The sequence below is a fragment of the Convolutriloba macropyga genome, chromosome 4 (genome assembly GCF_964194025.1).
Source record: "Convolutriloba macropyga chromosome 4, txConMacr16.3, whole genome shotgun sequence".
NCBI lineage: Eukaryota > Metazoa > Xenacoelomorpha > Acoela > Convolutidae > Convolutriloba > Convolutriloba macropyga.
In genome coordinates this window covers 12,931,818-12,947,663 of record NC_134471.1, presented here as the reverse complement: position 1 = coordinate 12,947,663, position 15,846 = coordinate 12,931,818, and positions in this window count along the sequence as shown.

The following is a 15,846-nucleotide window of genomic DNA, read 5'->3' as shown; positions in this document are numbered from 1 at the left end:
TCTGGCAGAAAAATGGTTATCTTGCAAGTTTATGGAAGAAAAATGGCTAGCTTACAAGTTTCTGGCAGAATGAATGGTTATCTTAACAAGATTCTGGCAGAAATCTTGCAAGATTATGAATAATCTTGCAAGATTCTGGCAGAATCTGCCAGAATATTGCAGGATAACTATTCGAAATCGAATGGGTTGTTATTACTCTGCAGCAGTTTAAAATTTTGGATCTTTTCTCTTTGTCCCCCAATTTGTGCCTCAGAAAAATTACAAAAAAGATGTAAGAATAGCGGTCAATTTGGCGAAAAAATGTAAGAAATACAACTTTTAGCGTTGAATGCGGTGAGGAAAAAAGAATTCAACTAAGAATCGCAGATCTTACAAAAACCTCACCGCTAAATTTACCAATTATCTTCACCTCAGAAACTATTGCAAAAAAATAAGAATAGCGGTGAATTGGTTGAGAGTGGTGTAGAAAAAATTTCACCACTTGGAATGGCAAATCTTACAAAAATCACAGCTAATTCTACCAAATGTTTTCACCTCAGAAAAATTACAAAAAAGATGTAAAAATTGCGGTAAATTTGGCGAAAAAATGTAAGAATTACGATTTTTAGCGTTGAATGCGGTGAGGAAAAAAAGAATTCACAGCTAAGAATGGCAAATCTGATAAAAATTCACCGTTAATTTTACCAAATATTTTCACTGCAGAAAAAATTGCAAACAAAATATAAGAATAGGGGCGAATTCGTTGACAGCCATGAGCGATGAAAAACATCAGCACTAAAAAAATGGAAGCCGTTTGAAGTTTCGCCGCTAAGTTGACGACAATTTTAGCAAAACAAGGTATATGATTCACGAAAATGCATTTCGTTATAGCCTCAGAGTCTAATGAGATGAAAACTCAAATAAGTTTTTTTTTGTTTTTGCTACCCCAAAGAGGAAGTTTTTTGTGGCATTTTTCCAAGATTCCATTCAACAAAATAAACTCAAAGTTTTCCCGTAATGCATTGATGTTGGAAACACTCCAAAACTTTGGTTTTGATTGTTAAGTTTTAAGGATTTTGTATGTTTTATATATTTTGGTTGCTAAAAACGGACCATTTCTTTTCTGAAATTTTTTGCGGTGAGTTATTGTAAGATATAGGTTTTTTTTATTTCACAATTTCATTTATAATCCATTGTTTTTCGCGCTTTTAGTTTGTTAATCCTTTTAAAAATTCACAGCTGCAAAACGCTAATTTTACACAATTTTAACGCATATGTTTCCATAAAATTATTGAAGGTGATTTAATTACATTAAAATTGAATACGAAAGTGAGAGATAGCGCAGTGAAATAAGAAGTGCTCGACAAGAATCACAGAAGAGGTTCGATGCCGTGTACAGCAGTTGCCTTTTTGTAAGAGTTCCGGTGAATGCGATAAAGAAAATTTCACCAGTAACAACCGCAAATCTTACAGAAATTTACCGCCTTCAAAGCAGTCGCTAAAAGATGCAAGGCTTTGAGGTGGTTTTTTTTCGCTGCATTTTAACACAACTCTTACTTTATTTTTTGACGAAACCTCGACACGGGAAAATATTTTTTAATTGATGCAATAACAAGCCTGCTTATAAAATCTAGTCATTCGAAAACGGTTTTTAATGTTGTTCACTAGAGGTCCGCAGTGGCTATGTTCCATTTCCCAACAAGGACTACACGAGTCCAAGCAAAATTGGGGTATGTTTGAACTTTTAACTATTCCTATTTTATTTTTCACCACCCTTGTTGTTAGCGGCGAATTAAAAATTTTCACCGCTTAGCGTTGAAAAAAATTACCTCTAAAATTAGCTGATCTTCCAGAACTTCACCACTGTAAACCGCAAATCCTAAACAATTTCAACGCATATCGTTCCATAAAGTTTATTGAATTTGATTTTAATTCAAAAAAATTGAAGGCCTAATTGAGAGATGGCGTAGTGGAGTAAGAACTGGTTGACATGGAGGAGGGGAGCGGTTTATTGTGGAGGAGAAAATTTCACCACAATAAACCACAACTCTTACCAAATTTCAACACATAAATTTTGAAAAAAATCGAAGCCGTAAGTGAGAGAAAGCACAGTGGAATAAGATGTGGTTGACAAGTAAGAGGGGAGAGTTTCAAACCTTTATACGGAAGTCTCCTTATGAAAGAGTTCCTGTGAATGCGGTAAAGAATGTTTCACCGCTAAAAACCACAAATCTTTCAAAAATTCGCCGCTTTTACAGCAGTCACTAAAAGATGCAGTCGCCTCGTGCTAAAAAACTTTATTTTCTTTTAATCGCTATTCATTGTAATTCTTACAATTCTTTCCGACAAAAACATTGACCCGGGAAAATATTTTCATTTAATGCTTTAATGCATTAACAATGCTGCTTCTAATACCTATTCATTAGAAAACAGACTTCAATCGATAAGGCTTCATTGAAGGCCTGCGGTGGCTATTTCCCAACAAGGACTACACGAGGTCATGCAACATAAGGCTAAATATTAAAATTTGTAGCAGGTCGCCCACTGAAATTAGTTCCGGAAAAATTTGACGTGTAATTGACTGCATGTGCAAAATCGAGGCGCCGACTAATTTAACTCTTCCTCCGAAAATATCATTTACGTTTGCGTTGATTTGGTGCTAAGATAAAGCCATCTTCCGCCATAGTTAGTGAAAGATCAAAGTTTTTATCTGTTGTCAGAGTTTAGAAAACGAAATTTAGTGCCTTACAAATGGAAACTGTTTTGCTCAATCGAGCCCACAATTGGCAGCTCAAATCTCGCTTAACATTATTTAGGACTCTTTAAAGTTTTGAAATTACAAGTACAATATATTGAAAACTTTCTCAATTGGTCTCCCCATAAGCCGGGAAAAATAGACAGGATAAAATTATTAAATTGATCAACCAACTGATTTGTATCACAACAATTTAGTGTCAAATTACATTTTTTTATTCCTACTAGCGTAGTCAAATAGGTTAAAATTGATCAGTAAGTAAATTAGAATGTTTTTTTTTGCAATTATGACACAATTGTCAACTGTAATATAAAAATGCAGCGCGATTTTAATTGTAACTCAATCATCATTTGATCTCCGTCACAAAGAGAACTGAACAATAATGAAATACATATCTAGATATATCTAAATAATGGCGGCAAATGGGCGTTACTTTAACAAAACTCATAAAAAATTGAGTACAACATCTGTTCAAAGAACGCTTAGAGCAGATTTCAATTTGATGGGTATTCTTGATAAGTCAGAAAAATCAACTGAGCTCACTTATATTGCGGCTGTACCCTAGTCTAGACCTTGAATTTTTTTTGAAAGACTGTCCTCGACCGTTTTAAGGCATGAAAAGAATGTCCTCGACAGATTTTTAATATAAAAAGAATTTGTCTGGACTTTAACTGATGTCCTCGACTTTGGCTGAAACTAAAACAACCGTCCTCGACTTTTGATAGACAAAAAAACGTGTCCTGAAATTTGGCTGGAAAATAAAATGTGTCCCGGAGCAATAAATATATTACGTGCATTATTGCTAATTATTGCCTAAAACGTAGTCAGCTTGCATGCTCTTTTATCTTTTGCGATTTACAAGAAGAGGCAATCCATCAAAAATCACCATAGTTTTTGTAAAAAAAGAGATACATTTTAAATTCTAATGTAACAAATGATTAACGCCACATTTTCATGCCACCTTGCTAATGGAAAAAGACCACTATAATTAAACTACCTAGTTTCATTCAATGAACTATTGTGGCAATATAGTCCAGCTGTGTTAACTGCTGTATGCTGTTCTGGCAGTTTTCTGACTGTTTTCTAAGTTGGACTGCTCTGGTGGATTGCTGTTTAGTCTTGCATCGAGGCAGCTTCTGTATGTACACAGAAGCAGAAGAAAAAAAAACAAAAAAAAATCCAAGTTCGTTAGAAAACTTTTACAGAAAAACTTTGACTTTTGAAGAGACTTTTACTCGACCAATTACAAGAATTTGGCTGGACTTATGGAATGAATTAGCCTCGACTTTAAGTCGACCGTCTAATTTAATTCAATATTTAACCCACCTGGAATTAATAGGTCTTTCATAATTCCAGGTCTAGACTAGTGTAAGCTTCTTCATGAAGCAATACTATGAGTATCATAAAATAAATAAAATTTCTGAGAATATATATGACATTCAATCGCTAAAATAAGATTTCTGGGATAACATTGATCCGGATGCTTAGTACAGATGTGGAGCCCATTAGCCCTATTAGCAAGATATGCAATTTGACTGGAGTCGCAAAGGGTTAACCTGCCATGACCTCGTCGCACAATTGGACAGGTCGTTTTGTACTGAGTGAAATTAAGTTTTTTAACAATGATGCTTTATTTCAACAAAGTGTTAGATGCGTTTTTAATGGTGGGGGGGGGGTGTGGGTTGTTGGGTTTGAGAAAGAGACAGAAAGAGAGTTCTCTCAAATATTTTTTGTTTGATCGATGGATCGACTGACAATTCTGTCATCGATTGAAAAATGAAAAAGATCGTTTCTCTTCAGTTGAGCTCATTCTTTTCTAACGTTTCATGTGACTGCTGCAAATTTTCAACGTCCAGTTTTTTTACAATAAAAAACCCGATGTGATGTGAGTAGTAAATAAAAATACTGATGCGGGTAGCTAATTGGCTTAGTTTCTTGCGGCTGGTAAGATATGATGTATGTTGATTTATGGGTTATTCCTCATTTTTTTAGTAAAGCCGTCTATGATAAATTTAGTAAAGCCAAGCCTGAATAGTCTAATCTAAAAATATACATGGCCGTGTTATTGCCGTCTCAAGAGCAGGCTCAACAATTGCTCAGCTCTTTGAACAAAACAGGAACAGAACAAATTGTATATACATCACCTATGTTATAACGTTTATTCCAAGTTTGAAAAGGAATCAAAAGAGAAAGACAACAAGGAAAAGTTGAATGGCATGTTAATGGATATGGTATCAATCGCAGCAATCGATTTAACTTGATGAAAGCATTAAGTGTATATTTTATAATTTATTTAACTGGACAATCAAACGTCCAGAATAAAAACAGCATAAGGGCGCATCTTATACAGAGTTTAAGAGTTTTCACAGAGAAAGTAGATATTACGTTCAGAGATAATTCATAATTTTATCATGAAATTTACTATGAAATGTCTAGTAGATGCGATTATCCGAGTCTTGTTCATAGTAAATAACAGAATGAAAATGCTAAAATTCAGTACTGATATCTTAAGAGACTCAGATCCGGGATGAAATGAGTACAAGAGGTAATTTGAATTTCATGCATATCTTTACCTTATTGTTTATAACTGAGGAACTTGACAAACAGGTTGATAAAATCTCAATTTTATGAAGTTTATTTAAAGATAAGCATTTCACAATATAGAATCGACAGGTTAAATTTAGTCTTTCCTGGTAATCTTGCCAAGATCTTGTTTCTTGATAGTCATGCTAAGATCATACAAGTTTGTACATATCTTGATGTTTTCTTGCCATATAACATGACAAGATCTTGGCAAGATTTACCATGTTTTATCATGTTTCTTATCATGGCTATCAAGTTTTTTTTCACTGGGAATTTTTTCAGGTGAAATTATTGCTGGGTTAAATTCTTCCCTGGAGAAAAAATCAGCTAACTTTATTTAATAGAAACTGCAGACTTTCGTTAACGCTGGCTCTTATTAGTTATTAAATATTTTACTTTGTCTATTTTCTCAAAAATTCTGGAAATGCAAACTCAATTATTAAAGAAATGCTGAAAATAGCAACAAATTCGTAAGAGATGTAGAGAGAAAGCAAAATAAAAACGTAACAAATGAGCAGAACATGAAACTCAACTAAGAAATAATTTTACCAAATGGACGCATTTAGTGAAAAAAGTTATAATTTCAAGAAAAGATTGTCTTCTACATCACCAAACGCAGTTGATATTTCTTAGGTTTAGTCTTTATCTAGATATGCGTCTAAAAGTTATGATCAAGCTATTGTTGACAAGATTAGTTCCATGCAGTTGAACATTTTGTCCATATGTGTCTGCCTGTTTCATTCGAAATCATAGTATGTTTTTTTCGAGGATTTTTAAACAAAATTCGATGTTTCAACTGAACTAGACGACTAATGAGACCTATATATTATCCAAAAAACTTCGAGAAATGATATAGCAATGGTTTTTAATGGTAAAATTAATATGAGTTTTTAGAATTTTTAAATTCAGGTAGCGATATTGAAAAGTTTTTTTTCAATCACTAAAAAGAATACAATTCAAGATGAAAAGTTATATTAAGCAATGGCACACTATTTTTGAAAACAGCCAGCGACTTCACATAATTTTATAATTTTGAAGCATAACAATTATTACGAACTGGCTTTTACAAATTATACATAAATAGTTGAAATACATATCCGCAATTGGACAGCAATTTATCGTAATTGTTTTGCTTTTGTAGCTGATTAATGACCACTTTTTTTTACCATGGCTTGACTGTATAGCTAACTGCTCTAATAAACGTAAAGATATAAAATATTATTTTTAAAAACTTTTGACAAATTGTTCTATTGCTTTTCGACTTAAAATAATCAAATTTTATCGTTCAGCTTTTTTTAAAAAAAAATTAAGTATCGAAAAAGGAGTTTGTTTAAGCTTCCTTTACCTTGAAAACAGCCAACTAATTTAATTTAAATTTGAACTGCTGCGGCAGGTATACAGAATTTTCCCCAAGTTAGTAATAATAATCTTTACGTTTCTTATCGAACAAAAAGAAAAATTCAACTCACATTTTTGACGGTACAAATAGGAGTTGACAATATTGTTCAGAGAACCAACTCTAAAAGTTAACTTCGTGCGGGTTACATGACAATTTACCCAATTCCATTTTACCCAATGCCATTTTACCCTACGCCAATTTACCCAACCTGCCATTTTACCCAATGCCATTTTACCCAATGCCATTTTACCCAATACCAACTTACCCAATGCTCTTTGATCTTTTCGTTCAATTATCTGATTACATATTAGCAGTCGCTATTAGAAGGATGATTTAAAATATTTGTGGACAATATAATCCCATGTTCGGTTGTGATAGTTTCATATCAAGTCCCACAGGCCATTTGTTTTATAGTCGGCTAAATAGTCGTTCTGGTTAATTTAGCAATGCGTTAAATTGGGTAAGTTGGCATTGGGTATAATGGCATTGGGTAAAATGGAATTGGGTAAATTGTCCTGACACCCTTCGTGCTATGCCAAACGATAGATGAGCAATCTGTTTCTTGTTAAGTCATTCATATGCACAAGGAAAAAGAACAATTCATTGTACTCAAATGAGGTATACTTTAAGATAGCGATTGATTTAATTAGCAGTTGAACTATTTTAGTTGCAAAACACATTACATCGCTCGCGTCAGCAGAATCGGATTTTTCAGAATGTTTTGAAATATTAACAAAAACGGCAATAAAAAATAATATACTGTACAATTAGGTTTAATCAGTTATTTTGATATCTTGCTTTTAATTTAGACAATCTTCTCAGACAAAATTAACCAAAAAGTGTCCGAAAAATTTTTTCCCAGAAATTGAAGAGGCTTTCGAAATTTTAATGATTTGATTTCACTCATTGAATTCACATGCTAGGGTGAATTTCTCCATAAAAACTACGCAGACAGAGAGTTTGTGTTTGTGCTTGTTTGTGTAATTGTGTGCGGTTGGTTGGGTGTGAGAATGAGACAGAAAGATAGATGATTCTTTCGAAAGATGATCATTGAAAGAAGAGATTATTTTTCTTTTTCTGGCCTTGAGCTCCATATTTTTTTTACAAATTACATGTGATTGATGAAAGTTTTCATCTTTCAGATTTCTGCAACAAAAATTCTTGATCGATAACTGGTAGCAGCAAATAATCATGTTGATAGCATATTGATTTCGCTGTTCGTTGATGCTAATAGCATATAACGTGTTCTTTACTATGAGTAACTAACAGCGAAGCCTTTTCTAGTATAAAAATTTAGAAAGAGAGATTGCTGAAATATTTTTAGTTTGATCGATGGATCGATTGACAATTCTGTCATCGATTGAAAGATGAACAGAAAGTTTTTCTTCAGTTGAGCTCATTTTTTGAAAAAAGCTTCATGCAACTGCTTCAAATTTTCATCTTGCAGTTTTTTCACAATAAAACATCCTGATGTCATATGAGTAGCAAATAAAAATAAAGATGTGGGTAGCGAATTAGTTTAGTTTCTTGCAGCTGGTAAGATAGGGTGCCTGCTGCATTAATGATACCTCATTTTTCAATTAACCCGTCTATAAAAAATTCAGAATAGCCATGGCTGGCTAATCTGAAAACAGCATCGCGATCTTATTGCTGTCGCAAGAGCAGGCTAAAAAATTGCTCATCGAACAAAATCAGGACCGTGTCAAACAGATTTCGTTATTGTACTCAGAATGAATTTGCGGTGCCCATTTAAGAGTTTTGTCACTACAAAATTATTGGCTATTTCGCGGAGAGATTTCGCTATTATTTTTGTATTTTAAAAATCCGTTTTTCTGAGCTCTACTTATGAGTGCCATTAGGTCCGCTAAGTTGGCTTTAACTTCCCAACTATTATTTCGCTTAGCGAAATGAGGTTTATTCAAATTTTATGAAATTGAGTATTTCGCGGCGCGATTTCGGATTGCAAGAGATTCAACTAAACTTAAATTCAGATTCGACAAGAATGATTAAATTAAGATTAACAGAATGTGATCAGCATTTTGATAATAACTAAATTTTACACATTGCTGCCAACAAAATGACTAGACAGCATGAACAGACAATTGTTTCAGGAAAATATGTAAACAATTTAAAAACCATGAAATGATGAAGATTTGATTTTGAAACAGGAAGTGAATAAATAAGAACTAAAAATTGATGAAAATGAACTAGATTAACATACCTAAAATTAAAAGGATTTAGTACTTCTAATTAGATAGCCCCATCCATACTATTTCATACTATATCATATTTCCCCCTTGACAAAAATAAAAAAAAAGTAGTTTATCAAGAAATTAATAACATATTTGCTGGTTACTATAAATAATACTATAATGTTTGTGAAAGTTTTAATCAGATTGGCTTTCATAGATTCTTTCCGCCTCTCCAACTGTCATTGATGTTTCTGGCCCTTCATAATTCGGGGAAATATAGTATTGGGTCGGGTATGTTTGTACCGGTGAACAGGGGTTAGTTGTATAATCAGAACCTACATTTTGATTTCTGGCAGCAGTTTTCTGAATTGTAGAGACGATTGAATTATTCTGTATTTGAGTTTGCTTGATTAATTGTCGTCGTTTTTGACGCAAAAGTGCTGAAGATGATGACGTGGCTGGCGGACATGTTTGAGTGGAAGCTAAGGACTCGTCAGATTCTGTAATCGACGGGGAGGATCTTTTTCTTTTTTGTTTTGGTTGGAAAGATTCAGTAGCTTTAGTTGCTGCTTTTCTCATGGGTCTCGTTGGTGGCTCCGCAATTACAATTGACGTAAGCAGAAGCTCCATTGGCGGCGCAAAATCAGATACACTTTCAGTTGGTGGTGCGGGTTCTAAGGTTTTCTTTGGCTTAACTGGCATTCGTACTCGCAACGCTCTTGTCACATTTGAGTGGATTGATGAAACTGCACTGACATCATCTGCGATTTCCTTATGCTTCATCTTTGTATTGCCCTCCATCTTTTTCCTCGCCTCTCTTGCATGCTGATTGATTAAGTCCTCTGTTATCTTTCCTGACGGTATTTTCGGTCTCCTGTTGGCATAAATTTGTAAATCAGTTTGACGTTCCGCCTTCGTCTCAAATTTGGCCAAATCCGAGTTTCTAATCGTAACCTCTCGTTTCCCCGGTTCTTTGATTACTGATGTGTAGGCGTCTGTTTCGGTTAGTGATGATCCAGGCGCCAGAACATCGTAAAGCCCTCGAGGCTTTTCTTTGATCTTTTGCTCTTGGGTTTTTTCTTTGCTAATTTTACTGTAAGTGAGGCCTCCGTTCGTGGCACTGCCTGATCAACATCCGAGTGAGGGATCACACGAGACTGCTAAGTAGGATCCGCGTTGCTCCGTCGGACCACATCTTTGCTTAATATGTCTTTATTTTGTTCCAGCTCGATGTCACTTCATGCCTCTGTGTCCCAATTGTCCTCCGAGATCAGCTCTTCCCAACGGACCGTTTTCATGTCTAAATATTTATTCAAAATCCGTTTATATGCGAGACTACTAGGGTCAGAGTTTATCGATGATTTCAAATTAAATTGATTTCGCGCTGCCGTTTTAATACAAGCTAAGCGATTCTTGATTGTTTCAATTAGCCTTTCAACAAGTCCAATTGCTCTGTGGTCGTGTATTGGAGCTTCAATTAATTGTATATTATTTTGGTTACAAAACGCTTCAATTTGTAGACCAGTTTGGCACCGCGCTTGGTCTAATCTAATGGAACGAGGTATTCCGTGTAGTAAAACAAATTCTTGAAGGAATTTCAAAATATTATCTGCATTTGCTCTATCAAATACCTCTGCAGTCGGAAATTTAGAAAATCGATCTATACATTCAAGAAAGTGGACTTCTTGATTCTTTTCATTATAGATTGGTCCGCCAAATTCAAGTTGAATTTCTTCATTTCGTTCTTTGCATAATTTTAATGGTGCCCATTTGCTATCGGGAGTAAGAGACTTTAAATTTTTAACAATTTTGAGACAAGGGTTGCATTTTGCCGTTTTTGTGACAATATCACGCTGCATGTACGGCCAACATGCATGTGTCGCCATGTCCATCATGCCCCAACTCCCTGGATGCGTTGCATGTATCGCCTCCACATAGGCTTCCTTGATAGAGTTGGGTATGGCGATGCGATCGTCAATGTAAAAACATCCATTTTTGACATGAAGGTCCTTCCAAAAACTCTGGATGTAAGGGCTTATCTGTCGGCATCTGTCCTCGTTTTCTGCGAGAACACAGTCCCTGATCTCTTTTAAAATCGCGTCCTTTGAGGTTAGGCTTGCCATCAGGGTACTCGAGAATATTTTAGACAAGGCGAAGTTAAAGGCGTCCGTATATTGGTCATCGGTGGACGGCGATGTAACTGCAGTGGTGTCTGTGTTTAGCGTCGACGGTGTTGCTGGCACTGCGGGGGCTGTGGATGGGTCTGCATCGTCTGCAAACCTTACTTTAGATGGTGTTGATTGCTTCACTTGCATGAGAGTTTCGTCGTCTGAGTTTGACATCATTAATACGTTTTGAAATTTACTGGCAATTCGTTGAAAACTATTTGAATTTTTGTTCGAGTGATTTGAGGAGTGATTTGAGGCAAAAACTGAGTGTGGAATGTGTGCTGTCTCGAATTGGGTATTAGAATTTAAGTTATTTGGTGCTCATTTGCCAATTCTATTATCATTTTCCGTAATCGCAGAATATTCACGATTTTGCGGTGCAAATTCACTGCTAACTTTGTCATTGGAATGCGGAGTATTTGAGGCTTGTTTTATAATTGAATTTCGCGCCGCAAAATCAGTGTAATTCTTCGCATTTGATAAGAAGCGTTTCGCGCTGCGTTGAATCACGTCCAATTCAGCAACTATGAATTGCTCATCATAAGCAGATATATTAACAGCTTTTTGCTGTGGGTCGCGTGAGATATAATCAACAAGTCCCATTTTTGATCCGGGTAGATTATCGATCGTAAAATTCAAAGGTAATAATCTATCGACCCAACGTGTTAATCGACTATTATAAGATTTGTTAGCTCTATATTCTCTCATGGTCGATAGCAAAGCCCTGTGATCAGTAATTACAGTGAATGGCTTACCATAAAGATAGTAATTGAAGTGTTCGATGGACCAAACAACACCTAAAAACTCAAGCTCATTGATGCTATACCGATCTTCTTCAGAATTTAAAAATTGTTATGCAAAAGCTACGGTGTACCAGCCGTTTGGAGTTCTTTTCTCTAAAGCACAACCCAAACCTTTACGTGAAGCATCGCATTTTATACGGGTTTCTATATCGGGGTTAAAATGCTTATTCTCCGTTGTTTCAGCAATCTTCTGTTTTATCAGCTTGAGTTGATCTTCATGTTCATCAGTCCAAATAAATTTTTTTATTTTTCTTAAGAAGAGGGCTAAGTGGAAAACACAATTGCGACAGATTGGGGATAAATTTTCCCAGATGATGAACAGATCACATAATAATAGCAGTTTTTTGAGATTTGTGGATGATGATAATTTTTCGATTGCATCAGTTTTTTTGATAATGGTGTTATGCCTGTTTAAGTGATGCTGTGCCCGAGCCATTCAATTTTATCTTTTGCAAAATGGCATTTTGCAAGATTGATTCGAAGATTTTCTTGATCTAATTTTACTAAGCATTTTTTGTACGAGTTCGAGATGTTGTTCGATTCTGGCTCTACTTACTATTAATATATCATCTAGAAATTAGAATGTATTGGTTAGACCGGCGAGTGTACAATCAATAGCTTTTTGAAATTCGGCTGGCATATCCGATAGTCCTTAGAATCCTGTTTTGAAGCGATAAGTGCCGGTCATATCTCCGCTTACTAGATTAAAGTTACAATGGCGGGCCGTTTCGCTATGCACATTTAATTGACTATAAGCATACTGCAAATCGAGTGTCGTTAAATAAGCTGTTTCTTGCGGTGCTGTTGACAGTGTTTGTGAGATCGTTTGAATTAACGAATCGATATTTGGCATCTGGTACTTGTTTTTGTGAATAATTTTGTTCAAGATTTTGGAATCTCAGGCTATTTTGATTGATTGGTCTTTTTTGACTGTTATAACTATTGGAGATATGAGAAATCGATCAGAACAGGTTGTTAATTTTTCGATATGTCCTTCGTTTTACAATTTTTTGAGTTCAATTTTTACTTTTGGTTGAAGATGGATTGGTACTTTTCTCCCTTTTTGGTGCGTGACACAATAATTTCTGTGAAATTTTGAATTATCTGTATGACGTTTCGATTTTCCTATTCTTGAGATGAGTTCCGGAAATTTTTTTGCCGGTGATTTTTTTACTGCACAACGAGTTTCTATGTTGTTTATCTCTATGTTTGTGCGAGGCTTTTGTGAAATTGTTATTCCCAATTGGTCAGAAAGGCCACGTCCAAGAATGGGTCTAAAACCGTCCGCAACTACCGTGATCTTTTGCTTTTTGAATTTTTCGGTCGTTACAACGAACTGGTGTTTTTAAGGAGACGATTTCATTAGAAAAAGATTTCAGCTCGAGCGGTTTTTTCTCTGACCATTGTGGTCATGGTCGTTCCCCACACAAAACGCCTGCCTCCGTTATTTTTTGGCATTTCAATTCCCATTGAAGCTTCAGTTGATTGTTCCTGATTTGTCGGCCTCTTTCAGTATCTTCTGTCGCATCATCGATGGCCAATTCATTTTTCGGCTCAACGGGTAGTCGTACAGTTGTTGGTTTGGTTGGAGAAGCGTATCTATCGTGATGTTCTCTCGTGCGAGGATTGCAAGTTTTACTTGAATGCGTCACTTCTCCCAACGTATTGGAGGGTCTGAGATAGGCCGTTCCCAAAATGGCTCTATTGACAGCGGTGTCTTCCTAGATTCTCGAGCTGACTGCGCCATGTCGTACAGATTTCGTTATTGTACTCAGAATGAATTTGCGGCGCCAATTTAAGAGTTTTGTCACTAAAAAATTATTGGCTATTTCGCGGACAGATTTCGCTTTTATTTTTGTATTTTAAAAATTCGTTTTTCTGAGCTCTAATTATGAATGCTGTTAGCGCCGCTAAGTTGGCTTAAATTTCCCAACTAGTATTTCGCTTAGCGAAATGAGGTTTATTCAAATTTTATGAAATTGAGTATTTCGCGGAGCGATTTCGGATTGCAAGAGATTCAACTAAACTTGAATTCAGATTCGACAAGAATTATTAAATTAAGATTAACAGAATGTGATTAGCATTTTGTTAATAACTAAATTTTACAAATTGCTACCAACAAAATGACTAGACAGCATGAACAGACAATTATTTCAGGAAAATATATAAACAAATTTAACAAGCATGAAATGATGAAGATTTGATTTTCAAACAGGTAGTGAATAAATAAGAACTAAAAATTGATGAAATTGAACTAGATTAACATACCTAAAATTAAAAAGATTTAGTACTTCCAATTAGATAGCCCTATCCATACTAATTCATACTATATCACAGACAGAAAGGCTTGTATGGTAGAACAACTTGCATGCAGATCTCTAGCGCTAATTATGTACCAAATAAAAAAATCCAGAAATTCCGAAAATTCAGGAGCGATGTAACAGAAGATCAAACGAGACGGAACAGAAGAGCAGAATCTGAGGTTTATTCAAATTTTATGAAATTGAGTATTTCGCGGAGCGATTTCGGATTGCAAGAGATTCAACTAAACTTGAATTCAGATTCGACAAGAATGATTAAATTAAGATTAACAGAATGTGATCAGCATTTTGATAATAATTAAATTTTACAAATTGCTGCCAACAGAATGACTAGATAGCATGAACAGACAATTATTTCTGGAAAATATATAAACAAATTTAACAAGCATGAAATGATGAAGATTTGATTTTCAAACAGGTAGTGAATAAATAAGAACTAAAAATTGATGAAATTGAACTAGATTAACATACCTAAAATTAAAAGGATTTAGTACTTCCAATTAGATAGCCCCATCCATACTAATTCATACTATATCAGAGACAAAAAGGCTTGTATGGTAGAACAACATGCATTCAGATCTCTAGCGCTAATGATGTATCAAATAAAAAAATCCACAAATTCCGAAAATTCAGGAGCGATGTAACAGAAGATCAAACAAGACGGAACAAAAGAGCAGAATCTGAAGTTCAAATCACAATTGGCGGAAACTCGCAAAACAAACAAAATGAGTGAAAAGTTAAAAATGGAAGATGATTATAAGACCTCAAGTTCATAGTGAGAAACAAGTGAGAAATGCTTCTAACCGTTCTACGCATTTTCAACTTAAACATTTTGACATGTACACCTGGAAGTATACCTGTAGCAGATAATCAGAATTTTATCGTACGTTATTAGTTTTTAATTTTTTGTTCCGATCCACTTGTGTGGGGAGGAACTATGTACTCAAATGGGTTTTTTTGTTCAGTCAATTTTGGCCGAGCGATATAATCATCGTAGAGAAAGGTGAGTTGTATCATTAAAAATCTATTCCAGACTAGTTCTTGTCTCAGAGGGAAGTTCACTATAAAAAAAAATCGAATTCTGTTGGAGAGCTCTTTTTTTTCGAAACTTATCAGATTTTTTTTTGTTTTTTTAAGTCACCTAGAGACTAGTCACTTTTTATATTGAGGTTCCGTTGATTGCAAATCTCATTCAGAGTCAAATGAAGTCCAATAAATAAAAAAATCGTTTTCAAGGAATTGCTCTTGTTTTCTTTGGCTTCGACACTGAGTTTTCGTAATTTTAAATGATAATTTGTTTTTTTTTTAAGAATTTACTAAATTTTTGGACCCCTATGGCATAAACTCATTGATCAAAAGTTCATATGTTCCCTTAATAAGCATTAAATGAATATATCTAGTGCTTTGAGTGGACAGCTGTTGGCTGTTAAGACTTTAAGAAAAGTTTGTCGAAAAATTTTTTTGAACAATAACCAATTATAAACTTATTTTCTTGAACTGTTAGTCAGTCTCAGTAATAACAGCACCCTCGTCCTTCTTACTGCAACCAATTTTTATCTGGTTGGCGGATTTATCTACTAAGTATTGGGCATATGACTTCAATGACTCAATATCTATTTTTTTTAATTTTGTGGTTATTTTCGTAA